Source organism: Aethalodelphis obliquidens, unplaced genomic scaffold (assembly GCF_003676395.1).
Source record: "Aethalodelphis obliquidens isolate GAN/ISIS:26980383/991018 unplaced genomic scaffold, ASM367639v1 scaffold42, whole genome shotgun sequence".
NCBI lineage: Eukaryota > Metazoa > Chordata > Mammalia > Artiodactyla > Delphinidae > Aethalodelphis > Aethalodelphis obliquidens.
In genome coordinates this window covers 17,376,340-17,403,451 of record NW_020837986.1, presented here as the reverse complement: position 1 = coordinate 17,403,451, position 27,112 = coordinate 17,376,340, and positions in this window count along the sequence as shown.

Sequence of the window (27,112 nt, the reverse complement as noted above, 5' to 3'; positions counted from 1 at the left end):
CTCTGGTAATTAACCAGGGTTTATTGTTAACAGAGTTATTTATTCAAAGAAAAACAAGTGAATCTTATTAAGAACAGTGAGCTTTGTTGCATTTTAACTTGTCTTCATCTCATTCCCCACTCTCCAGCTCCACAGTAGTCTTAAGAAAATAACAACCCACAGTCTCAGTGAAAAGTAGCTGCCTGGCAGCCACCAAGAGCACCACAGAGTTGGAGCGCTTTCAAAACTACAATCCTTAAGAATTTCCATAATTTGACCAGTTTGATGATTCCTTGGAAGATCTGCAGACTTGCAAGGCTGTCTGTATTTGACCTGACTCAGTGCTTTCCAAATATGAAAAATGATTAAAGGCAAATGCTTAACTCCATGCTATCTATAGTGGTGGACAGCAGTTGGATCAAACATTAGACTAACCAAAAATTTTAAAGGAAAACATTAAGAGTGAGATATCCATAGGGACTTTGAAAATCTCTGACATACTCCTGGGAATCTAGAAGACCACTTGCATGCACAGGGCTGCGCACATGCTCAGAAAAGGCCTGAGAAGGCCCTCAATTCTCATCCCTGGCTGACTTTGAGGAGATACACAAGCAAGAGAAGGCAAAAGGAGGAAGGGGTATCAATTGCCTGGCTGAGTGTTAAGTTTGTGCCTCAATATGAACACAGATCCCCTTGGCCAAGAATGGGAGACTTATCTAAGGAAATCTCTGTTTATTCATTATCTGACAACTGAGCTACCAAGCAGACATTTCAGTGGCCACACATGACAAACAACACAGACTTTACAGAAGTAGTTCAGAAAAGTCATTAAACAAACAAAAAACAAAAACGCTTACAAAAAACAGCAACAATGGGCTTCCCTGGTGGCAGAGTGGTTAAGAATCTGCCTGCCAATGCAGGGGACACATGTTCAAGCCCTGGTCCAGGAAGATCCCACATGCCGTGGAGCAACTAAACCTGTGCACCACAACTACTGAGCCTGCCCATGAGCCACAGCTACTGAAGCCCTGTTACCCTAGAGCCCATGCTGCACAAGACAAGCCACTGCAATAAGCCCGCACACAACAACGAAGAGTAGCCCCCATTCACTGTAACTAGAGAAAGCCCGTGCACAGCAATGAAGACCCAACGCACCCCAAAATAAATAAATAAATAAATTTATTAAAAAAACAAACAAACAAACAGCAACAACAACAAACCCTGATGGGGAGGAGGGGGAAGAATCTGATTTCCAGACTTGCCATACTGTATTTTTTTACAGACTGTATTTTTAAATGTACAGATTTCAGCAAAAATTTAGGAGACATGCAAAAAATCTAGAAAGTATGACCCATATACAAAAAAAGGGCAATCAATAGAACCTATTCCTGAGAAACCCAGATGAGGAATTAACTAGACAGAGACTTTAAATCAGCTACCTTAAATAGAATGGAGCAATATTCATCCATAAAGAGGAATGAAGTACTGAAACATACTACAACATAGATGAATCTTGAAAATATTAAGCAAGGTGAAAGAAGCCAGTCCCAAAAGACATATACTATTCTGTTTGTATGAAATGTCCAGAATAGGCAAACCTATGGAGATAAAAAGTAGATTAGTGATTGCCTAGGACTGGAGAGGGTAAGTGTGAAGGCATGGGGAGTGACTGCTCATGGGTAAGGATTTTATTTTGGTGGAGGAGGGAGAGTAAGTAATGAAAATGTTCTAAAAATGACTTTGGTGGTAGTTGTTCACATCTATGAATCTAATAAAAACCACTGAATTGTACTCTTTAAATGGGTGAATTGTATGGTATATGACTACATCAATAAAGCTGTAATTTTAAAAAATAATAAAACTAGACCTAAGCAAGAAGTGCAGCCAAGGTGTGACCATACAAGGGAAAATCATTTCTTTGCCAAATGCTGCTTACCCAGCTTCTTCACACTCAAAGGAACTCTTGAAAAAAATTGTACTTACATACCATGTCTACTTTAACTTGCCACAATAACCACTTGTGCCCATTCAATTCAGCCTTGATGATTTAGATGCTGATGCACTGAGAGAGAGTCACTTGCTGGCTTAAACTGCTGCATGGAATTAAAGTGGAAACCAGCTACTATTCATTTATTCATTACTTCAGTAAGTATTTGCTGGGGTTTTTATTTTCTCCTCTTTTTTGCTATTGTGGTTCTGTTTTACATTCTGGTTATTGTTTTGTCTATATTTTTATTTTTTTAATTTTTTCTAATATATCTGTTAGTTTTCTAATATATTTTAATTTTGTTCTTTGTTATTTTTCTTCTCATTTTTTCTGCCACCCCATGTGGCTTGTGGGATATAGGTACATGAACAAGGGGTGGGCGCTGAGCTCCTACAGTGGGATCTCTAAGTCCTAATCACTGGACTAACAGAGAACGTCAGACCACAGGGAATGTTCATTGGAATGAGTTCTCCTAGAAGTCCTCATCTTGGCACCAAGAACTAGCTCTACCCAACAGCCTACAAACTCCAGTGCTGGAAGCCTCAGGCCAAACAACCAGTAAGAAAGGAATAAAATTCCACACATCAAAAAAAAAAAGTGAGACAACAAAAAAATATGTTACAGATTAAGGAGCAAAGTACAAACCTACATGACCAAATAAATGAACAGGAAACTGGCAACCTACCTGAAAAAGAATTCAAAGTAATGATAGAAAAGATGATCCAGAATCTCAGAAATACAATGGAGGCATGGACTGAGAAAATACAAGAAATGTTTAACAAAGACCTAGAAGAACTAAAGAACAAACAAACAGATGAACAACACAATAACTGAAATGAAAAGTACCGTAGAAGGAAGCAATAACAGAATAACTGAGGCAGAAAAACAAAGAAGTGAGCTGGAAGACAGAATGGTAGAAATAACTGCTAAGGACCAGAATAAAGAAAAAAGAATGAAAAGAATTAAAGACAATCTCAGCGACTTCTGGGACAACACTAAACACACTAACATTCAAATTATATGGGTCCCAGAAGAAGAAGAGAAAAAGAAAGGGTCTGAGAAAATATTTGAAGAGAGCATAGTGGAAAACTTCCCTAACATGGGAAAGGAAATAACCACCCAAGTCCAGGAAGCACAGAGAGTCCCATACAGGTTAAACCCTAGAAGAAGCACACCAAGACACATATTAATCAAACTAACAAAAATTAAATTCAAAGAAAAAATATTAAAAGCAGCAAGGGAAAAGCAAAAAATAACATACAAAGGAATCCCCATAAGGTTATCAGCTGATTTTTCAGCAGAAACTCTGCAGGCCAGAAGGAAGTGGTAGGATATACTTGAAGTGATGAAAGATTACTCTACCCAGCAAGGATCTCATTCAGATTTGACAGAGAAATCAAAAGCTTTACAGAGAAGCCAAAGCTAAGAGAATTCAGTACCACCACACCAGCCTTACCACAAATGCTAAAAGAACTTCTCTAGGCAGGAGAAACAATAGAAGAAAGAGAGCCACAAAAACAAACCCAAAACAATTAAGAAAATAGTAATAGGACCATACATAACAATAATAACCTTGAATGTAAATGGATTAAATGCCCCAACCAAATGACACAGACTGGCTGAATAGATACAAAAACAAGACCCTTATATATGCTGTCTACAAGAGACCGACTTCAGACCCAGGGACATATACAGACTGAAAGTGAAGGGATGGAAAATGATATTCCATGCAAATGGAAATCAAAAGAAAACTGGAGTAACAATACTCATATCAGATAAAATAGACTTTAAAATAAAGACTGTTACAAGACATAAGGAAGGACACTACATAATGATCAAGCAATCAATCCAAGAAGAAGATATAACAATTATAAATATTTACACACCCAACACAGGAGCACCTCAATACATAAGGCAAATGCTAACAACCATAAAAGGGGAAATCAACAGTAACACAATAATAATAGGGAATTTAACACCCCACTTACACCAATGGACAGATCATCCAAAAAGAAAATAAATGAGGAAACACAAGTATTAAATGACACAATAGACAAGATAGATTTAATTGATATTTATAGGACATTCCTCCTGAAAGTGGAAGAATACACTTTCTTCTCAAGTGCATATGGAATTATAGGGGTCCCAGAAGAAGAAGAGAAAAAGAAAGGGTTTGAGAAAATATTTGAAGAGGTTATTCTCCAGGATACATCACATCTTGAGTCACAAGTCAAACCTCAGAAAATTTGAGAGAATTGGAATGGTATCAGGCATCTTTTCTAACCACAGTGCTATGATATTAGAAATCAAGTACATGTTAAAAAAAACTGTAAAAATCAAAAATACATGGAGGCTAAACAGTGCACTACTAAATAACCAAGAGATCATTGAAGAAATCAAAGGAGAACTTAAAAAATACATAGAAATAAATGACTTTGTAAACATGATGACCTGGCACTTCCCTGGTGGAACAGTGGTTAAGAATACACCTGCCAATCCAGGGGGACACAGGTTCGAGCCCTGGTCCAGGAAGATCCCACATGTCCCAGAGCAACTAAGCCCATGGTCACCTGTGCTCTAGAGTCCACGAGCCACAACTACTGAGGCTGTGTGCCACAACTACTGAAGCCCACACATATAGAGCCTGTGTTCTGTAACAGGAGAAGCCACTGCAATGAGAAGCTCATGCACCACAACGAAGAGAGCCCTCACTTGCCACAACTAGAGAAAGCCCATGCACAAAAATGAAGACCCAACACAACCAAAACTAAATATATTAATTATTTTTTTTTAAAGTAAAAGAAAATATGACAACCTCAAACCTATGTGATGCAGCAAAAGCAGGTATAAGAGGCAAGTTTATAGTAATTCAATCTCACCTCAAGAAACAAGAAAAATCTCAAATAAAAAATCTAACCTTACACCTAAAGCAACTAGATAAGGAATGAAGGAAACCTAGGGTCAGGAGAAGGAAAGAAATCATAAAGATCAGAGCAGAAATAAATGAAATAGAAATGAAGAAAATAGCAAAGATCAATAAACTAAAAGTTGGTTCTTTGAGAGATAAAAAAATGGATAAACTGTTAGCCACACTCACCAAAAAAAAAAAAAAAAAAGGGAGAGGACACAAACAAATAAAATTAGAAATGAAAAAGGAGAAATCAGAACTGACACCACAGAAATACAAAGGATTATAAGAGAATACTATAAACAGTTATATGCCAATAAAGTGGACAACCACAAAGAAATGGACAAATTCTTGGAAAAGTACAATTTTCCAAGACTGAACCAAGAAGAATTAGAAAGTATAAACAAACCTATCACAACTAATAAAATTGAAACTGTAATTAAAAATCTTCCAACAAACAAAAGTCCAGGACCAGATGGCTTAACAGGCGAATTCTATCAAACATTTAGACAAGAGCTAACACCTACTGTTCCAAAAATTGCAGAGGAAGGAACACTCCCAAGCTTATCCTATGAGGCCACCATCACCCTAATACCAAAACCAGACAAAGATGCAACAAAAAAAGAAAATTACAGACCAATCTCACTGATGAATATAGATGCAAAAATCCTGAACAAAATCCTAGCAGACAGAATCCAACAGCACATTAAAAGGAACATACACCATGACCAAGTGACAGTTATCCCAAGGATGCAAGGATTCTTCAATATATGCAAAACAGTCAATGTGATACACCATATTAACAAATTAAAGAATAAAAACTGGGCTTCCCTGGTGGCGCAGTGTTTGAGAGTCCACCTGCCAATGCAGGGGACGCGGGCTCATGCCCCAGTCTGGGAAGATCCCACATGCCACGGAGCAGCTGGGCCCGTGAGCCATGGCCACTGAGCCTGTGCATCCGGAGCCTGTGCTCTGCAACGGGAGAGGCCACAACAGTGAGAGGCCCGCATACTGCAAAAAAAAAAAAAAAAAAAAAAAAAGAATAAAAACCGTATGATCATCTCAACAGATGCAGAAAAAGCTTTTGACAAAATTCAACACCCATTTACAATAAAAGCTCTCTAGAAAGTGGGAATAGAGGGAACCTACCCCAACATAATAAAGGCCATATGTGACAAACCCACAGCAAACATCATTCTCAATGGTGAAAAACTAAAAGCAGTTCCACTAAGATCAGTAACAAGACAAGGATGTCTACTCTCGCCACTCATATTCAACATAGTTTTGGAAGTCCTAGCCATGGCAATCAGAGAAGAAAAAGAAATAAAAGGAATACAGATTGGAAAAGAAGAAGTAAAACTGTCTACTGTTTGCAGATGACATGATACTATATATAGAGAATCCTAAAGATGCCACCAGAAAACTACTAGAGCTAATCAATGAATTTGGTAAAGTTGCAGGATACAAAATTAATGCACAGAAATCTCTTGCATTCCTATACACTAACAACAAAAGATCAGAAAGAGAAATTAAGGAAACAGTCCCATTGACCATTGCAACAAAAAGAATAAAATATCAAGGAATAAAACTACCTAAGGAGACAAAAGACTTGTACTCAGAAAACTATAAGACACTGATGAAAGAAATCAAAGATGACAGAAACAGATGGAGAGATACACCATGTTCTTGAATTGGAAGAATCACTATTGTGAAAATGACTATACTACCCAAAGCAATCTACAGATTCAATGCAATAACTATCAAATTACCAGTGGCATTTTTTACAGAACTAGAACAAAAATTCTTAAAATATGTATGGAGACACAAAAAGCCCCAAATAGCAAAAGCACTCTGAGGGAAAAAAACAGAGCTGGAGGAATCAGACTCGCTGACTTCAGACTATACTATAAAGCTACAGTAATCAAGACAGTATGATACTGGCACAAAAGCAGAAATACAGGTCAAAGGAACAGGATAGAAAGCCCAGAGATAAACCTACACACCAATGGTCAACTAATCTCTGACAAAGGAGGCAAGGATATACAATGGAGAAAAGACAGTCTCTTCAATAAGTGGTGCTGGGAAAACTGAACAGTACATGTAAAAGAATGAAATTAGAACAGTCCCTGACACCATACAAAACAATAAACTCAAAATGGATTAGAGACCTAAATGTAAGACCAGACACTATAAAACTCTTAGAGGAAAAGATAGGAAGAACACTCTTTGACATAAATCACAGTGAGATCTTTTTTGATCCACCTCCTAGAGTAATGGAAATGAAAACAAAAATAAACAAATGGGACCTAATTAAACTTAAAAGCTTTTTCAAAGCAAAGGAAACTACAAACAAGATGAAAAGACAACCCTGAGAATGGGAGAAAATATTTGTACATGAATCAATGGACAAAGGATTAATCTCAAAAATTTCCAAGCAGCTCATGCAGCTCAATATTTAAAATAAAAAAAAAAAAACCAATCAAAAGATAGGCAGAAGTCCTAAATAGACATTTCTCCAAAGAAGACATAAAGATGGCCAAGACGCACATGAAAAGCTGCTCAACATCACTAATTATTAGAGAAACGTAAATCAAAACTACAATGAGGTATCACCTTACACCAGTTAGAATGGGCATCATCAGAAAATCTACACACAACAAATGCTGGAGAGGGTGTGGAGAAAAGGGAACCCTCTTGCATTGTTGGTGGGAATGTAAATTGATACAGCCACTATGGAGAACAGTACGGAGGTTCCTTAAAGAACTAAAAATAGAACTATCATATGACCCAGCAATTCCACTACTGGGCATATACCCAGAGAAAACCATAATTCAAAAAGACACATGCACCCCAATGTTCATTGTAGCACTATTTACAATAGCCAGGTCATGGAAGCAACCTAAATGCCCATCGACAGATGAATGGATAAAGAAGATGTGGTACATATATACAATGGAATATTACCCAGCCATAAAAAGGAATGAAACTGAGTCATTTGTAGAGGCATGGATGGACCTACAGACCATCATACAGAGTGAAGTAAGTCAGAAGTGCAAAGCAAATATCATATGTTAATGCATATATGTGGAATCTAGAAAAGTGGTACAGATGAACTGGTTTGCAAGGCAGAAACAAAGACAAGACGTAGAGAACAAACGTATGGACATGAAGAGGGGAAAGCCAGGGATAGGGTGGTGGTGGGATGAATTGGGAGATTGGGATTGACATATATACATTAATATGTATAAAATAGATAACTAATAAGAAGCTGCTGTATAAATAAATAAATTTTTTAAAAAAATAAACCACTACTTAACACCATACACAAATAAACTCCAAATAGATTAAAGACCTAAATGTAAGACCAGACACTATAAAAACTTTTAGAGGAAAACATAGGAAAAACACTCTTTGACATAAACCACTGCAAGATTTTTTTTGACCCACCTCCTAGAATAATGAAAATAAAAACAAAAATGAAAAATGGGACCTAATGAAACTTAAAAGCTTTTGCACAACAAAGGAAATCATAAGCAAGATGAAAAGGCAACCCTCAGAATGGGAGGAAATATTTGCAAATGAAGCAACAGACAAAGGATTAATCTCCAAAATATATAAACAGCCCATGGAGCTCAATATCATAAAAACAAACAACACAATTAAAAAATAGGCAGAAGACCTAAATAGACATTTCACCAGAGAAGGCATATAGATGGCCAAGAGGCACATGAAAAGATGCTCAACATCACTAATTATTAGAGAAATGCAAATCAAAACTACATTGAGGTAGCACCTCACACTGGTCAGAATGGCCATCATCAAAAAATCTACAAACAATAAATGCTGGAGAGGGTGTGGAGAAAATGGAACCCTTTTGCACTGTTGGTGGGAATGTAAATTGATACAGCCACTATGGAGAACCTTAAAAAACTAAAAATAAAACTACCATATGACCCAGCAATCCCACTACTAGGCATATACCCTGAGAAAACCATAATTCAAAAGGACACTTATACCCCAATGATGATTACAGCACTATTTACCATAGCCAGGACATGGAAACAACCTAAATGTCCATCAACAGATGAATGGATGAAGAAGATGTGACACGCATATACAATGTAACATTACTCAGACATAAAAAGAAATGAAATTGAGTTATTTGTAGTGAGGTGGGTGCACCTAGAGTCTGTCATACAGAGTGAAGTAAGTCAGAAAGAGAAAAATAAATAACATATGCATATATATATATATATATATATATATATATAAACAAAAAATAATAAAAGGTTCTGATGAACCTAGGCACAGGACAGGAATAAAGATGCAGACCTTCAGAATGTACTTGAGGACATGGGGAGGGGGAAGGGTAAGTTGGGACGAAGTGAGAGAGTAGCATTGACATATATACACTACCAAATGTAAAATAGATAATGGGTAGCAGCTGCATAGCACAGGGAAATCAGCTTGGTGCTTTGTGACCACCGAGAGGGGTGGGATAAGGAGGGTGGGACGGAGACACAAGAAGGAGGGGATATTGGGATATATGTATACATATAGATGATTCACTTTGTTATACAGCAGAAACTAACACAACATTGTAAAGCAATTATACTCCAATAAAGATGTTAAAAAAAAAAAGGTGTGGTACATATATACAATGGAATATTACTCAGCCATAAAAAGGAATGAAATTGGGTCATTTGTAGAGATGTGGTTGGACCTAGAGTCTGTTACACAGAGTGAAGTAAGCCAGAAAGAGAAAAATGAATATCATATATTAACGCATATACGTGGAATCTAGAAAAATGGTACAGATGAACCTATTTCCAGGGCAGGAATAGGGAAGCAGATGTAGAGAAAGACATGTGAACACAGGGAGAAAGTGGGACGAATTGGGAGATTAGGTTTGACATAAATACACTACCATGTGTAAAATAGATAGCTAGTGGGAACCTGATGACTAGCACAGGGAGTGCAGCTCAGTGCTCTGTGACAACCTAGATGAGTGGGATTGGGGGAGTGGGAGGGAGGTCCAATGGGGAGGGGATATAGGTATACATATAGCTGATTCAGTTAATTGTATAGAAGAAACTAATACAACATTGGAAAGCAATTATACTCCAATAAAAAAATAAAAAGCATTTGCTGGACACTTGTAAATCTCTTGCAAGCAGGAAGCATGTGGAATGGTCAAGCTCATAATCAGAAGAGTTGCTTCTACCTTAGATGGTCAGTGGGTCAGTCATGATGAGTGACCCAAGCCCAGAGTGGAAACCCAAGGGTGAACAGAACCCCCATGCTCCTGCCCGCAGGGAGCCTCGAGTCTAGTGGGAGAGGCAGCCATGAACCATATCATCAGTTCAGGTGAGGACTGAAGGAAAGATGGCTGTCCTGCAGGAGCCCCTAACTAAGGGGCCTCACCAGGACTGGCAGCTGAGAAGGGCCAGTTGCTCACCAAGAGTCTCCAGTGGGATGAGAGTGGGTTAACATTGGGTTTCTTGATCTGGGCAATGGTTACACAGGTAGGTTTACTTTGTGAAAATTCAGCAAGCTATTTACCTATGATTTGTTCATTTTTCTCTATATATGTTATACTTTAAAAGTTTACTCAAAAACATTCCATTGTGTAGAAATTTGAAGTTAAATACAGATGCACAGATTTCTACATCCCTGTGTGCCCCCAGCTTCCTCTCTAGCAGCAACTCATGCCCTCAATCCTCATACTCTATGCTCTAAGCTCACCAGCCTTCATTTGGTGCCAAGAATGCCAAGATTTTCCTGGTCTGAGACTTTTCTACTCACTTTTCTTATGTCTGAGGTGCATTTGTCTGCTCTTCACAAACCTGGTATTTCTGAAAATCCAATCTCAGTTGAAATGCCACACTCTCACCTAAGTTGCCCAGTGCCCTCCATGATCCGGCACAGTGCCTTGTGTGTGTTCCTTGCACTAGATTCATTGCACTTTTGTTTTTATCATCTGTCTCCCATGATAGACTATAAGACCTGTGAAAGTCAGAGCTGTGTCTTGCTCAACATTTTATCACCAGTGACCAGTAAAGTGCCAAATATATAGTGCCTGATACACTTGTAATTCATATTTGAATGAATGAATCAAGAAATGGAAGGCAATGCTCAACCCAAAAGAGTGGAGCAATATGTGGCCTTTCTGGCACTGTGGTAAGGAGTGAGTGAGGTTTCAAAGATGACATAAATGTATGGAGAAGTATACTATATTCTTGGATTGGAAGAATCAATATTGTGAAAATGACAATACTACCCAAAGCAATCTACAGATTCAATGCAATCCCTATCAAACTACCAATGGCATTCTTCACAAAATTAGAACAAAAAATGTTACTATTCATATGGAAACACAAAAGACTCCAAATAGTCAAAGCAATCTTGAGAAAGAAAAATGGAGTTGGAGGAATCAGGCTCCCTGACTTCAAACTATACTACAAAGTTACAGTAATCAAGACAATATGGTACTGGCACAAAAACAGAAATATAGATCAATGGTACAGGATAGAATGCCCAGAGCTAAACCCATGCACATATGGTCACCTAATTTATGACAAAGGAGGCAAGAATATACAATGGAGGAAAAACAGCCTCTTTAATAAGTGGTGCTGGGAAAACTGGACAGCTACATGTAAAAGAATGAAATTAGAACACTACCTAACACCATACACAAAAATAAACTCCAAATGGATTAAAGACCTAAATGTAAGACCAGACACTATAAAACTCTTAAAGGAAAACATAGGAAAAACAATTTTTGACATAAAACACAGCAAGATATTTTTTGACCCACCTCCTACAGTAATGAAAATAAAAACAAAAATGAACGAATAGGACCTAATTAAACTTAAAAGATTTTGCACAGCAAAGGAAACCATAAACAAGACAAAAAGACAACACTTACAATGGGAGAAAATATTTGCAAATGAAACAACTGACAAAGGATTAATCGCCAAAATATACAAACAGCTCATGGAACTCAATATCAAAAACACAAACAATCCAATTAAAAAATGGGCGGGAAACCTAAATAGACATTTCACCAAGGAAGATATACAGATGGCCAAGAGGCACATGAAAAGATGCTCAACACCAAATGCATTATCTATAGATAATAATACATGAACCCCTTGCGCCTTGCTGCTCATGGCTTGTCAGATTCATGCCAACCTGGTAAATCAGCACTGGGCTTGAACTCCACACCCTTTGTATTGAATTCTCAGCTGTTTGTTACCAGTTTACCACCCAGGTTTTGTTACTGGTTCCCATTTGTTTGCATCGTTGGTGGAATTAGGACATTCCTTTTCATCTTTTTGGTTCTCTTTTATGCTTCTATTTTGAGTGATGTTGTTAAAGTTGTTTTTTGTCACAAGAAGGAGAAGCACAAGGAAAAACACAGACATAGGCCCCCTTTAGGCTTGTTGATCAAGCCAGCCTCATACCCCTCATAGGTGACTTTGTGGTTCTCATTTATACTGGCTGTAGGTCACCAATAAAACTGGGTAACATTCTTCTTTCACCCCAACACTTTTCCCAGACAGAGCATTCTCCCTGGCTTTCTGTAGGGAGTAAATTGTCAGCTCTGCATTTGGAGACAGCCAACTGTCAAGCTGAGGGTCCGAGACACAAGATGCCCAAACATCACATTTCTATCCACCATTGCCAGCTCTCATGGGGTCATCAAAGTCCTCTCCTCCTCCAGGAAAAACTACTGTTTTTTGTATGTATTCTCATTAGAATCCTAATTCTCTCTCTAAATGGATAAACTTCACCAGGGATCATTTGGACCTGCAATTGCCACTCTAGGAAATATGTGACTTGAACAAAATTGTTCATTTTAGAGGTGCTTTAGAAAACAAAACGAATAAGATACTTTGATCAGTATTCAGAGGCTTCCAAAGGAAATTCTGATTTTAAAACTGCTTCACTAAAAGATTCTTTGGCCTATAATGAGCAATAGGCCAAACTTAGGCAACAACAAACTAGACTCATTTTTATAATAAATCTCCCCCCTCCTTTTCCTCCAGTTAATTCTTTAGATCTAATCCTACCTCTTCCACCTTCTCCTCCCAAATGTTCAGCCTTCACACCTCCACTGATGCTTCCCTGCTCATCCCCTGTCTAGGCCTTACACTTTCCTAACAAATCCAAAGATCTTTAAATATCAGTTACCTCTAAAGATATAGATAGCCCTTCCATAAGGTAGCTATGCAGACAGCTGTAGAATTTAAACCTTGGACCAGAGCTGAATTAATGACTATAATTAAGGATTGTCCTAAACCCAGACAAGACCAGCAACTAGTCACAGAAGAATTTAGAATTCTTTTGGGCACATATGACCCAGGGTTTCCTGACCTATATCAATTTTTTACATGTTGGTCAGAACCTCAGGTACTGAATCATGGATGACAAAAGCTGATTAGACTGACTTGGATTCCTCTTTCTACTATAAACTTGAAGGTCAAAAACAGGTCCAAAAAGCAGGGTAAAGTCTCCTAAAAGCCATAGCTAAAACATTTCTATAAAAATCTATTGGCCCATAATTCAATTATGCAAAAGTATAAAAGCTGGGCTATGGTTCCCTGTTGTTTGCTCAAACACTAACCTAGGTGTTGCAGTGAAGGTATGTTGTAGATGAGATTAACATCTACAATCAGTTTACTTAAAATAAAGGATACTACCCTCAATAATGTGGGTGGGCTTCATCCAATCAATTGATGGTATTAGGAGCATAAACTGAGGTTTCCCAGAGAAAAGAAATTCTGCCTAAATAATGTAAAATAGGGGAGAGCAGCCAAGATGGCAGAATAGAAAGACCCTGAGCTCAGGTCTTTTCATGAGCACACCAAAATCACAATTATCTACAAACCAATCACAGATTAAAAGGACTGGAACCTACCAGAAAAGCTCTTCTATGACTAAAGATATAGAGAAGGAAGCACAATGAGACAGGTAGGAGGGGCAAATTCATGATATAATTAAGTTCCATACCCTCAGTGGGTGATGCACAAACTGGAGAATAATTATATTGCAGAGGTTCTCACACAAGAGTGAGAGTTCTGAGCCCTACATCAGGCTCCCCAGTCTGGGGGTCCTGCACTGAGAAAACAAGGCCAGCAGGGCTTAGTTTTGGGAGCCCCACAGGACTGGGGAAAATAGAGACTTCACTCTTAAAGGGCACACACAAAATCTCATGCACACTGGGACTCAGGGCTAAAGAAGTAATTTGATAGGAGTCAGGGTCAGACACACTTGCTGGTCTTGGAGAGTCTCCTTAAATGTAAATGGAGTGAATGCCCCAACCAAAAGACACAGAGTGGCTGAATACATACAAAAACAAGACCTGTATATATACTGCCTATAAGAGACTCACTTCAGCTCTAGAGACACATACACACTGAAAGTAAAGAGATGGAAAAAGATATTCCATGTAAATGGAAACCAAAAGAAAGCTGGAGCAGCTATACTTACATAAGCTAAATAGACTTTAAAATAAAAACTGTTACAAGAGACAAAGAACCCTAAAGATGCTACCAGAAAACTACTAGAGCTAATCAATGAATTTGGTAAAGTAGCAGGATACAAAATTAATGCACAGAAATCTCTTGCATTCCTATACACTAATGATAAAAAATCTGAAAATGAAATTAAGAAAACACTCCCATTTACCACTGCAACAAAAAGAATAAAATATTTAGGAAGAAACCTACCTAAGGAGACAAAAGCCCTGTATGCAGAAAATTATAAGACACTGATGAAAGAAATTAAAGTTGATATAAATAGATGGAGAGATATATCATGTTCTTGGGTTGGAAGAATCAACATTATGAAAATGACTCTACTACCCAAAGCATTCTACAGATTCAATGCAATCCCTATCAAACTACCACTGGCATTTTTCACAGAACTAGAACAAAAAATTTCACAATTTGTATGGAAACACAAAAGACCCTGAATAGACAAATCAATATTGAGAAAGAAAAACGGAGCTGGAGAAATCAGGCTCCCTGACTTCAGTCTATACTACAAAGCTATAGTAATCAAGACAATATGGTACTGGCAAAGAAACAGAAAGATAGATCAATGGAACAGGATAGAAAGCCCAGAGATAAAGCCACACACATATGGTCACCTTATCTTTGATAAAGGAGGCAAGAATATACAATGGAGAAAAGACAGCCTCTTCAATAAGTGGTGCTGGGAAAACTGGAGAGCTACATGTAAAACAGTGAAATTAGAACACTCCCTAACACCATACACAAAAATAAAATCAAAATGGATTAAAGACCTAAATTTAAGGCCAGACACCATCAAACTCTTAGAGGAAAACATAGGCAGAACACTCTTTGACATAAATCACAGCAAGATCCTTTTTGACCCACCTCCTAGAGAAATGGAAATAAAAACAAAAATAAACAAATGGGACCTAATGAAACTTAACAGCTTTTGCACAGCAAAGGAAACCATAAACAAGATGAAAAGAGAAAACTCAGAATGGGAGAAAATATTTGCAAATGAAGCAACTGACAAAGGATTAATCTCCAAAATTTACAAGCAGCCCATGCAGCTCAGTAACAAAAAAACAAACAACCCAATCCAAAAATGGGCGGAAGACCTACATAGACATTTCTCCAAAGAAGACATACAGATTGCCAACAAACACATGAAAGAATGCTCAACATAATTAATCATTAGAGAACTGCAAATCAAAACTACAATGGAATATCATCTCACACCAGTCAGAATGGCCATCATCAAAAAATCTAGAAACAATAAATGCTGGAGAGGGTGTGGAGAAAAGGGAACCCTCTTGCACTGTTGGTGGGAATGTAAATGATACAGCCACTATGGAGAATAGTATGGAGTTTCCTTAAAAAACTAAAAATAGACCTACCATATGACCCAGCAATCCCACTACTGGGCATATACCCTGAGAAAACCATAATTCAAAAAGAGTCATGTACCAAAATGTTCATTGCAGCTCTATTTACAATAGCCAGGAGATGGAAGCAACCTAAGTGTCCAACAACAGATGAATGGATAAAGAAGGTGTGGCACATATATAAAATGGAATATTACTCAGCCATAAAAAGAAACGAAATTGAGATATTCAATTTCGTAGTGAGGTGGATGGACCTAGAGTCTGTCACACAGAGTGAAGTAAGTCAGAAAGAGAAAAACAAATACTGTATGCTAACACATATGTATGGAATCTAAGAAGAAAAATAGTGTCATGAAGAACCTAGGGGTAGGATGGGAATAAAGAAACAGACCTACTAGAGCAAGGACTTGAGGATATGGGGAGGGGATAGGGTAAGCTGTGACAAAGTGAGAGAGTGGCATGGACATATATACACAACCAAACGCAAAATAGATAGCTAGTGGGAAGCAGCCGCATAGCACAAGGAGATCAGCTCAGTGCTTTGTGACCACCTAGAGGGGTGGGATAGGGAGGGTGGGAGGGAGGGAGATGCAAGAGGGAAGAGATATGGGAACATATGTATATGTATAACTGATTCACTTTGTTATAAAGCAGACACTAACACACCATTGTAAAGCAATTATACTCCAATAAAGATGTTAAAAAAAAAACTAAAAATAGAACTACCATGCGACCAAGCAATCCCACTACTGAGCATATACCCTGAGAATACCATAATTCAAAAAGAGTCATGTACCAAAATATTCATTGCAGCTCTATTTACAATAGCCAGGACATGGAAGCAACCTAAGTGTCCATCAACAGATGAATGGATAAAGAAGGTGTGGCACATACATACAATGGAATATTACTGAGCCATAAAAAGGAACAAAACTGAGTTATTTGTAGTGAGGTGGCTGGACCTAGAGTCTGTCATACAGAGTGAAGTAAGTCAGAAGGAGAAAAACAAATACCATATTCTAACACATATGTATGGAATCTAAAAAAAAAATGGTCATGAAGAACCTAGAGGCAAGATGGGAATAAAGATGCAGACCTACTAGAGAATGGACTTGAGGATATGGTGAGGGGGAAGGGTAAGCTGGGAAAAAATGAGAGAGTGGCATGGACATATATACACTACCAAACGTAAAATAGATAGCTAGTGGGAAGCAGCCACATAGCACAGGGAGATCAGCTCAGTGCTTTATGACCAGATAGAGGGGTGGGATAGGGAGGGTGGGAGGGAGGGAGATGCAAGAGGGAAGAGATATGGGGACATACATATATGTATAACTGATTCACTTTGTTATAAAGCAGAAACTAACACACCATTGTAAAGCAATTATACTACAATAGAGATGTTTTTAAAAAAAGACGAAGAAGGACACTACATACTGATCAAGGGATCAGATGAAGAAGTTATAACATTGTAAATATATATACATCTGACATAGGACCCATAAATATATAAGACAAGTATTAACAGACATAAAAGGAGAGATTGACAGTAACACAATAACAGTAGGGGACTTTAACACCACACTTACACCAATGGACAGATCATCCAGACAGAAAATCAATAAGAAAACACAGGCCTTAATACATTAGACCAAATGGACTTAATTGATATCTATATAGAGCATTCCATATGAATGCAGCAGAATACACATTCTTTTCAAGTGCGCATGGAACAGTCTCCAGGATAGATCACATGCAAGGTCACAAAACAATCTTCAGTATATTTAGGAAATTAAAATCATATCAAGCATCTTTTCCAACCACAACACTATGAGACTAGAAATCAACTACAAGAAAAAAACTGTGAAAAACACAAACACATGGAGGCCAAACCATATGGATGGCCAAAACAACCAATGGATCACTGAAGAAATTAAAGAGGAAATCAAAAATTACCAAGAGAAAAATGAAAACAAAAACACCTATGGGATGCAACAAAAGCAGTTCCAAGAGGGAAGTTTATATCAATACAATCTTACCTCAAGAAACCAAAAAAATATCTCAAATAAACACCCTTACCTTACACCTAAAGAAACTTGAGAAAAACAAAACCCAAAGTTAGTAGAAGGAAAGGAATAATAAAGATCAGAGCAGAAATAAATGACATAGAGACTTTAAAAAAACGATAGAAAAGATCAATGAAACTAAAAGCTGGTTTTTAAAAAGATAAACAAAATTGATAAACCTTTAGCCAGACTCATCAAGAAAAAAAGGGAGAGGGATCAAATCAATAAAACTAGAAATGAAAAAGGATAAGTTACAAATAACACTACAGAAATACAAAGGATCATGAGAGACTACTACAAACAACTATATACCAATAAAATAGACAACCTAGAAGAAATGGACAAATTCTTACAAAGGTAAAATCTCTCAAGACTGAACCAGAGAAAAAATAGAAAATATGATCAGACTGATTACCAGGAATGAAATTGAATCAGTAATTTTAAAACTCCTAACAAATGGCTTCACAGGTGAAGTCTACCAAATATTTAGAGAAGAGTTAACACCTATCTTTCTGAAACCATTCCAAAAAAATTGCAGAGGAAGGAATACTTCTGAGCTCACTCTATAAGACCAACATCACCCTGATACCAAAAGCAGACAAAAAAAGAAAATTAGAGGCTAATATCAGTGATGAACATAGATGCAAAAACCCTCAGCAAAATAGTAACAAACCAAATCCAACAATACAGTAAAGGGATTATACACCATGATCAAGTGGGATTTAATCCAGGGATGCAAGAATTTTCAATATCTACAAACCAATCAATGTGACACACCACATTAACAAACTGAAGAGTAAAAACCATATAGATGATCACCTCATTAGATGCAGGAAAAGCTTTTGATAAAATTCAACATCCAATTATGATAAAAACTCTCCGGAAAGCAGGTAAAGAGGAAACATACCTCAACATAATAAAGGCCGTATATATGACAAACCCACAGGTAACATCATATGCAATGATGAAAAGTTGAAAGCATTTCCTCTAAAATCAGGAACAAGGCAAGGATGTCCACTCTTGCCACATTTATTCAACATAGTTTTGGAAGTCCTAGCCACAGCAATCAGAAAAGTAAAAGAAATAAAAGCAATCCAAATTGGAAAGGAAGAAGTAAAACTATCACTGTTTGCAGATGACATGGTACTATACATAGAAAATCCTAAAGACCCCACCAGAAAACTACTGGAACTCATCAGTAAATTCAGTAAAGTTACAGGATATAAAATTAATACACAGGGGCTTCCCTGGTGGTGCAGTGGTTGAGAGTCCACCTGCTGATGCAAAAGACATGGGTTCATGTCCCGGTCCGGGAAGATCCCACATGCCGCAGAGCGGCAGGGCCCATGAGCCATGGCCACTGAGCCTGCGTGTCCGGAGCCTGTGCTCCACAATGGGAGAGGCCACAACAGTGAGAGGTCCACATACCACACACACACAAAAAAATTAATACACAGAAATCTGTTGTATTTCTATACACTAACAACATAGTATCATAAAGAGAAATTAAGGAAACAAGCCCATTTACCATCACATCAAAAAGAATAAAATACCTAGGAATAAGTCTGCCTAAGGAGGCAAAAGACCTGTACTCCAAAAACTATAAGATGCTGACAAAAGAAATTGAAGACGACAAAACAGATGGAAAGATATACCATTTTCTTGGATTGGAAGAATCAATATTGTTAAAATGACCATAGTACCTAAGGTAATCTACAGTTTCATTGCAATCCCTATCAAAATGTCAATGGCATTTTTCACAGAACTAGAACAAATAATTTTAAAATTTGTACAACAACATAAAAGACCCCTCCCAATAGCTAAGCAATTATTCAGAAAGAAGAATGGAACTGGAGGAATCATGAGCCCTGACTTTAGACTATACTACAAAGCTACAGTAGTCAAAACAGTATGGTACTGGCACAAAAACAGACACATAGATCAATGGAAAAGAATAGAGAGCTCAGAAATAAACCCACACACCTAGGGCCAATTAATCTATGACAAAGGAAGCAAGAATACACAACAGAGAAGAGACAATCTCTTCAATAAGTGGTGCTGGGAAAACTGGACAGCTACATGTAAAAGAATGAAATTAGAACATTCTCCAACACCATATACAAAAATAAACTCAAAATGTATTAAAGTCCTAAATGTAAGACAGGATAGTATAAAACTTCTAGAGGATAACATAGGCAGAACACTCTTTGACATAAATCGCAGCAATATTTTTATGGATCCATCTCCCAAAGTTAAGGAAATAAAAGCCAAAGTACACAAATGGGACCTAATTAAACTTAAAAGTTTTTCCACCACAAAGGAAACCATCAACAAAACGAAAAGACAACATACTGAATGGGAGAAAGTATTTGCAAATGATATGACTGATAAGGAATTAATATTCAACATATATAAACAGCTCATACAACTCAACATTGAAAAATAAACTCCATTAATAAATGGGCAGAAGAACTGAATACACATTTCTCCAAAGAGGAAATGCAGATGACCAACAGGCACATGAAAAGATGCTCAACATCACTAATCATCAGTGAAAATCAAAACTACAATGAGATATCATCTCACACCTGTCAGAATGGCTTTCATCAAAAAGAACACAAATAACAAATGCTGGTGAGGATGTTGGAGAAAAGGCAATCCTCATATACTGTTGGTGGGAACGTAAATTTGTGCAGTCACTGTGGAAAACAGGATGGAGGTTTCTTAAAAAGCTAAAAATAGAAATACCATATGCCCCAGCAATTCCACTCCTGGGTACCTATCCAAAAAGAAACCAAAAATGCTAGTTCAAAAAGATACATGGATCCCAATGTTCACAGTAGCATTATTTACAATTGCCAAGATATGGAAACAATCTAAGTCCATCAACAGATGAATGCCTAAAAAAGATGTGAGATTTTATATATATATATAATCTCACATACACACACACACACACACACACACACACACACACACACACACATATACACAATGGAATACCATTCAGCCATAAAAAAGAATGAAATTTTGCCATTTGCAGCAGCATGGATGGACTTGGAGGGCATTAGGCTAACGGAAAAAAGTCAGACAGAGAAAGACAAATACTGTATGATATCAATGGTGTCTGGAATCTAAAAAATACAGTGAACTAGTAAATATAACCAAAAAAAAAGAAGCAGACTCACAGATATGGAGAACAAACTAGAGGTTACAAGTGGGGAGGGGCAGGGAGGGGCATTATAGGGGTGGGGAGTGGGAGGCACAAATTATTAGTTGTAAGATAGGTTTAAGGATGTACGATATGTATAATTTTTTAAATTAAAAATAAACAAACAAATAAATAAAACACCTTCCCCTCAGAACAAATAAAAAAATAAAAAGCACCTTCCCCTCAAAAAAAAAGTCTACCTGAGTCTCCAGCCTGCTGGCCTGCCCTACAGATTTCAGACTCAAGACTGAAACTTAAACCCTTAATTTCCAGCCTGCCCTAAATACAGATTTTGGACTTGCCAACACACCACAATTGAGCGAGCCAATTCCTTGAAATAAAAATAAAGCTTAAATAAAGACTTCTAAATTTATTTATTTACAGATATGTATACCTCTCTCCTATTGGTTCTGTTTCTCTGGAAAACCTGACTGTTACAGCCCTGCAGATCAAAGAGCTAGATGGCCCACTTCGCAACTGACCACCTTTGTTAATAACGACATGTGTCAATATTGTAAACAGAATGCACACTGGTAAAACATCATCCCATTTTACAAACAAACAAACAAAAAAACCCCAAGACAACTAAAAGTCTGTCAATTTAGGTCAATGAAGGTGCTACAAGAAAGGAAAATGCACCCAATATATTGTCTTACCCCTAAACATCCAAGGTATATTAACTATAAATATAGATGGTCACCCTCATCCTTGTTGACGCCTCTCAGAAGCATTCCTCCTAGGAGAAAGGTATTCATGCCTGCCCTAACAGACCAGGCTCCCTATAATGTGTGAAAACCCTCCCCAGTCTATTGCAAAAGGCTGGAACTCTGGGACCGAGACATATACTCTAACCATCAGTGACACTCGAAGGTGCACAGTCCTTCATGCTTTTGTGCATTTATTCATTTCTTCATTTGTTGATTCATACTTTCACTATCTCCAGCTACCACAGGTAAACAATGAAATTACAAAACACTAATCAACAGAGGAATAAATCAAAGATACTGGGGACCCAGAGGAGGAGGTAAATGGGATTTTTGCCAACAATCTTCATGTGGGTCAGAGTTATTATCACTATTTTACACTTATGGGGAAACGAAGGATCAGAGAGATTAAGTGACTAACCCATAGAGGACAGAGGAAGGGAGAACTGGTAGAAGCCCAAGAGATAAGGCATGGAGAACACTAAAGTGGGGAGAGCCAGCCTCACTTCCTAATTTTTTTCCTGGGACACTTGGGATTTTTTGCTTCTTCCATTCTTCCTTTCCTCCAAGGAATCATTGTCAAGGGAAATCCTCCTTTCTTCACAGTCTTCTCCAGAGACTGAATCTTGCCCCAGGAAAAAGGAAATAGAAAATGGCTCTGTGCCATCTTATTTGTGAGCTGGAAGCTTGATATCCTAGCAGGAGTTGCCTCAGCCTCCCTAATTGGGATTGGAGTCATGCAACCCTCTCAAGTTGATTACATGTCACTTCCTCAGAGCTGACTGGCCTATTTTGATTCTGTTTTAGGAAATCTCCCTCATTAGCATTTGCTGCTCCATTTGGGGGTCAGGTTAGCCAAGTTTACACCTAGAATTTTCTCATATTTCTTTTCATTACCACAGAATATCCCTATGGAACTTGTTCCGCACTCCTCACAGTTCCACATCGCACAATGGGTAATCAGATCTCAGGGGCTGGAGGAGATGGTAACCTTATATGTCACCTCTACTAGGAGGTACAAAGAATTTGTAAAGTAATGAGAAACACTGGTTCTTGGAGTTAGAAGACCTAGATTGTAAGGGTGGGATTTGGGGCTGTAATAAAGGAAGGGAAGAGATTCCCCTTGCCACTGGGTGGACTCTACTAGAGAGGGGTTGCTTATTCTCCAGGGAGGTTAAAGCAATGCTAGCTGAGTTCCCACTGCCCACCTTAATTCTCCCTTTGCATTCCCAGAGCTGAGTGAATTGGAATTATCATTGTCACCAGCACATTTCCAAATGGCATTCTCAACTCTAATGTTTTTTTAGTAAGCCATACTGGAAATGTGTACATTGGGCTTGGTCTAGAAGGAATAGCCACATGAAGAGTGTCAGCGGCCTGGGTAGAATATTAGCCAGGGGTTCAGATCAGCCAACCTACCTGCTCTTTTCACAATCCACCCATTGGGAATTGCCTCATTAATGCTCCAATGGAGTCTTCCTGGGACTCTTGCTTTCCTACAGCATAATGTCCTGCAGGCTGAATGGTCATCAAGTCTATTCCCTATTCTTGAGCACTTGGCTGACCCACATTTCTCCCTTGCATCTAAGTGGGGGCATGAGCTTAGACACGAGCGCTGTGCTTGACTCCTAAAATGTCTACATAATTCTCCACAAAAGGAATCCCTTTTTTCTTTGGGCAGGTGGATGTAGACAATCTAGAAGAGGTCTCCAGGGCCCTGGAGAATTCCAGGGCTCTAGAAAATAGTGGCATCACACATTGTGGCTTTGTCCAATATCCTGCTTCCCAGCTTATTTACTCTCCTGAAGAAAATAAAAAGAAACAAAAGAATATCTCTTCGGGGCAGAAGAAAACACAGCTGCAAAGCAAACAGCCACACCAAGGGTCCCCAGAGCAGTAGGCTGCTTGCCAGGCTTCAACAAGGAATATCATTCCACTGGTGCCCATCCCCATCCTCTACCATTTCTACTATCATGGGAAATATAGTCACTAACTTCCAACTCCATTAATTTAGGCAAGTATTAGCATAAATAATCAAATAACGGGCTTCTCGTTCCCTGTAGCTTCTGTTGACATAGGAATGAGGCTGCAAAGATGAACTACCAAGTACATATCTCCTTTCTGCTTATCTTTTCAATAATATCTTTTCCCCACATACTCAACAATATCTTTTCCCCACATACTCCGTAACCCACAACCACTGAGAGGTAGCCAGCAACAAACTGTACTGTCCTTATGGTGGAAGAGAGTAGCACTGAGCCCTCACCCCTTTACCCAGTACCCCTGTTGACCATAGTAGGCATCTAGGATGAATGGCACTATTAGGGGAATTGGAAGGCTTAAGTTTGGGGTCAGTCAGGTTGTGGGTCAGCTTGTAGCCAGAGCCATTGTAAGCTTAAAGGTCAGGCCAGAGGTAGAGATCCACTTGCAGCTGAAGAATAGAAAGGATGTCTATGTTCTTCATAGGAACTGATCCCAGGAAGTGGCAGCATTAGCCAAGTTTTCTAGTTGACATACATGAATTTACACCCTTTCAGCCTCCACTGCTATTCTGAGGCAGGGAAGAATTGGAAAACAGTTCCTTTGCATTTGGATTTTCTTTGAGAATTTAATTGAAAAGAGTCTCCAGGACCCAGATACCAAACCCAAAGAAAACTTTTTGTCCATAGGAAAGATCTCCTCTTAACTCTTCTGGGTAGCACTTTCTACAATTTGAATGTAAGCCCCAGGATGGCAGGGATTTTACTTTATACAACATCATATCCCCAGTGCCAGGAAAAGTTCTTAGCATATAGCTAGTGCTTAGTTAATTTGTGTTGAATGAATGAATAAAAGTTGTCCAGGCTTGGTGGGGTAGGAAGGAACTGTAGGTTGACTGGCTGGCCCCCACAAACAGGATATCTGTCAGGAATGCCTGCCTTCTCTCCCATTCAACACCCTGACTGAAAGAAACAACCACCCTGCACCATTTCCATGAGAGTCCAAATCTCCTCATACCTCTCATGATCTCTTGTAGGGTTCCTTTAAACCTCCTCTTTAAGGGCTAAAGTCCCAGTTTACCAGCCTAGGAGTTAACTTCTCAGTTGTGGGATAAACCTTTCCTTTTTCTTTACTCTCACTCTAAAGGGATCTCATAAAGGAGATGCTTAGTTTTCCTTCTTAAACTAGAAGCCATGCTGTTGGATCACAAAGAACCCAAGGGCCAGCCAGGTCTCCAGGGCTCACAGGTCCAGCAATTTGATCCCTTCCCAGATTTGAGCATAATAAACTGGTAGAGAAAGCTCACAATTTCACACCTCCTGCCTTTCCCTGTTTCTTCCCCTAGAGCTCTAGAACCTCCAAAGCCCTCTTGTAGACCAAGATCTGAGACGTGGTAGAGCTGCCCCATCTCCTTCCAGGCACACTATCCCACAATTTCTCCTCACCCTGCTGGCAAGTATACCTCCAGGCAGCCTTATGCTGGTTCTCTAGACCAGGATCAGGCACAGATCTCTATGTGACACCTGTCAGGTAGCCCCCTACCACCCCAGGCTCAGCTTAGATTTAACTTTGTCTCCTATTCCCAGTCATCCTTGAAAACTGACCCAGCCCAGAATCAGATGTACTCCACGAGGGTTATCCCTGTCTTACACTGTGAGATGGCAGCCAGTCACAGACACAGAGGCTGCCATCTGACACTCCCATGTGAGAAGCTCCTGGCCTCTCCTTCCGGAGCCCTCTGCCCCTCTCCTTCAGAGAGGAAGCCCAAACCCACAGTTCTGCTTTTGATCAGCTGCCAAATAATCCTCATAAGGCACCTTGCTTTCAACTCTCCACAGTAAGCCCCCAAAGACCCAAGTAAAAGATGGAAGATGGAATGGGAAGCTGAGGGCCTTGGAAGAGCTGTTTCTAAGCTATGACTCTAACAGCTTTGGCTTCCTAGGCTGGGGAGGGGATGGGGAGGGGGGGTTACCCATCTCTCCCATTTCTCCCATTTTTCTTCTTTTCTCCAAAGCACTTTCTCATCTAGGACTCTCATACATCCTGAGATGTCATTCACAGCTAGTGGGCACTGAGGCCATGAGTTCTTTGCCTCCTCCCAGATACCTCTGTAAACAGGTCCTCATCTCCCTGGCATGGCTCAAGACTTCCTCATCCTGCACTTACTTGGTGGCATTATTCTCCCTGCAATTCCCCCCTCCCCTGGCCACCCAGAGTGTCCAACATAGCTTGACACAATACAGCAGCCTGGTTAGTATTTTTATGTTGGCCAAAGGAATGGTCTCTTTTTGTTTCTCCCTACCCAGTCTTGTTAGTCAACAAGAGGCTCCTTAAACCCACCCCTCCACCTGTGGCCCGAGTTCATACCAGCTCCACATTCCCTCTGTCCTCTGTCCTACCTGTTCAAATCCTGCCCTGCATAGTTCCACTCAGCTAACAAATATAGGCACTGCTCTGGGGCCCTAACAGATATTAATTCATTCAGTCTTCACGCTGGTAGGTAGACACTACTCTTATCTTCATTTTACAGATGAGAAACTAAGACACAAAGAGGTCAAACAGCTAACATAGGGCGGAGCCTAGATTTGGAGCCAGACTGTCTGCCCCACCTCCTTTAACCATCCCGCCAAGTGGCCTTTCCCACCGTCCAGTACTTAAACCCTCCCTCCCTAGAACGAGGCCACTTATTTAGTGTAGCAATGGGAAGTTTTATTTCGACATCCGATATGGAGTAAAGTAACAGTGCAGAAGTTGGTGTATGCAGACCAGTGTGTCCTGGGCAGGGTCTGAAGGCTGTAACCATATAAGTAGTCTCTTGTTCCTTCGCCCATCATAGGCCCGCAAAGCTTCCGACACCCTCTGGAGCTCTCCACGCCACGGCACTGGACAGAGGTGTTTGAGACCCTCCTTTGTCCAGTCCCCTGACAGAAGGAAGGAGGTGCAGCAGCTCCATCCGCGGCATGGCGTGGTCCCGTCAGCAGGCTGCAGATCCCAGGCGCTTGCTGCTCTCTGGCGGCCGGAGCCGGGAGTCCGGGGACCCGGGAATCGCACCTTCTACACTCGGCGCGCCCAAGGGCACCAGCAGTGACCGAGACGCTGGGGAAAGGGCGGGAGGGAGACTTAACTGAGTGGTAAGAGAGAGGAGGCGGGGTAGGGGCGCGGGAGGTGGAAGGGAGCGGACCGCGAGGGGAGAGGGCGGGCGTGAGCACCAGCGGCGCGGCGGGGGTGGCTTCCGCGGGGTCGGAGCGCGAGCCAGCGCCACCGCCCTTTGGGACCCCGGAACGCCAGCTCGCCCAGAGCGCAGATTCCCTTCTTCCGGCAACTGTGGCGCTGGGTCCCTCGGTGCCAGCGTCCCCTCTTCATCCCCGGCG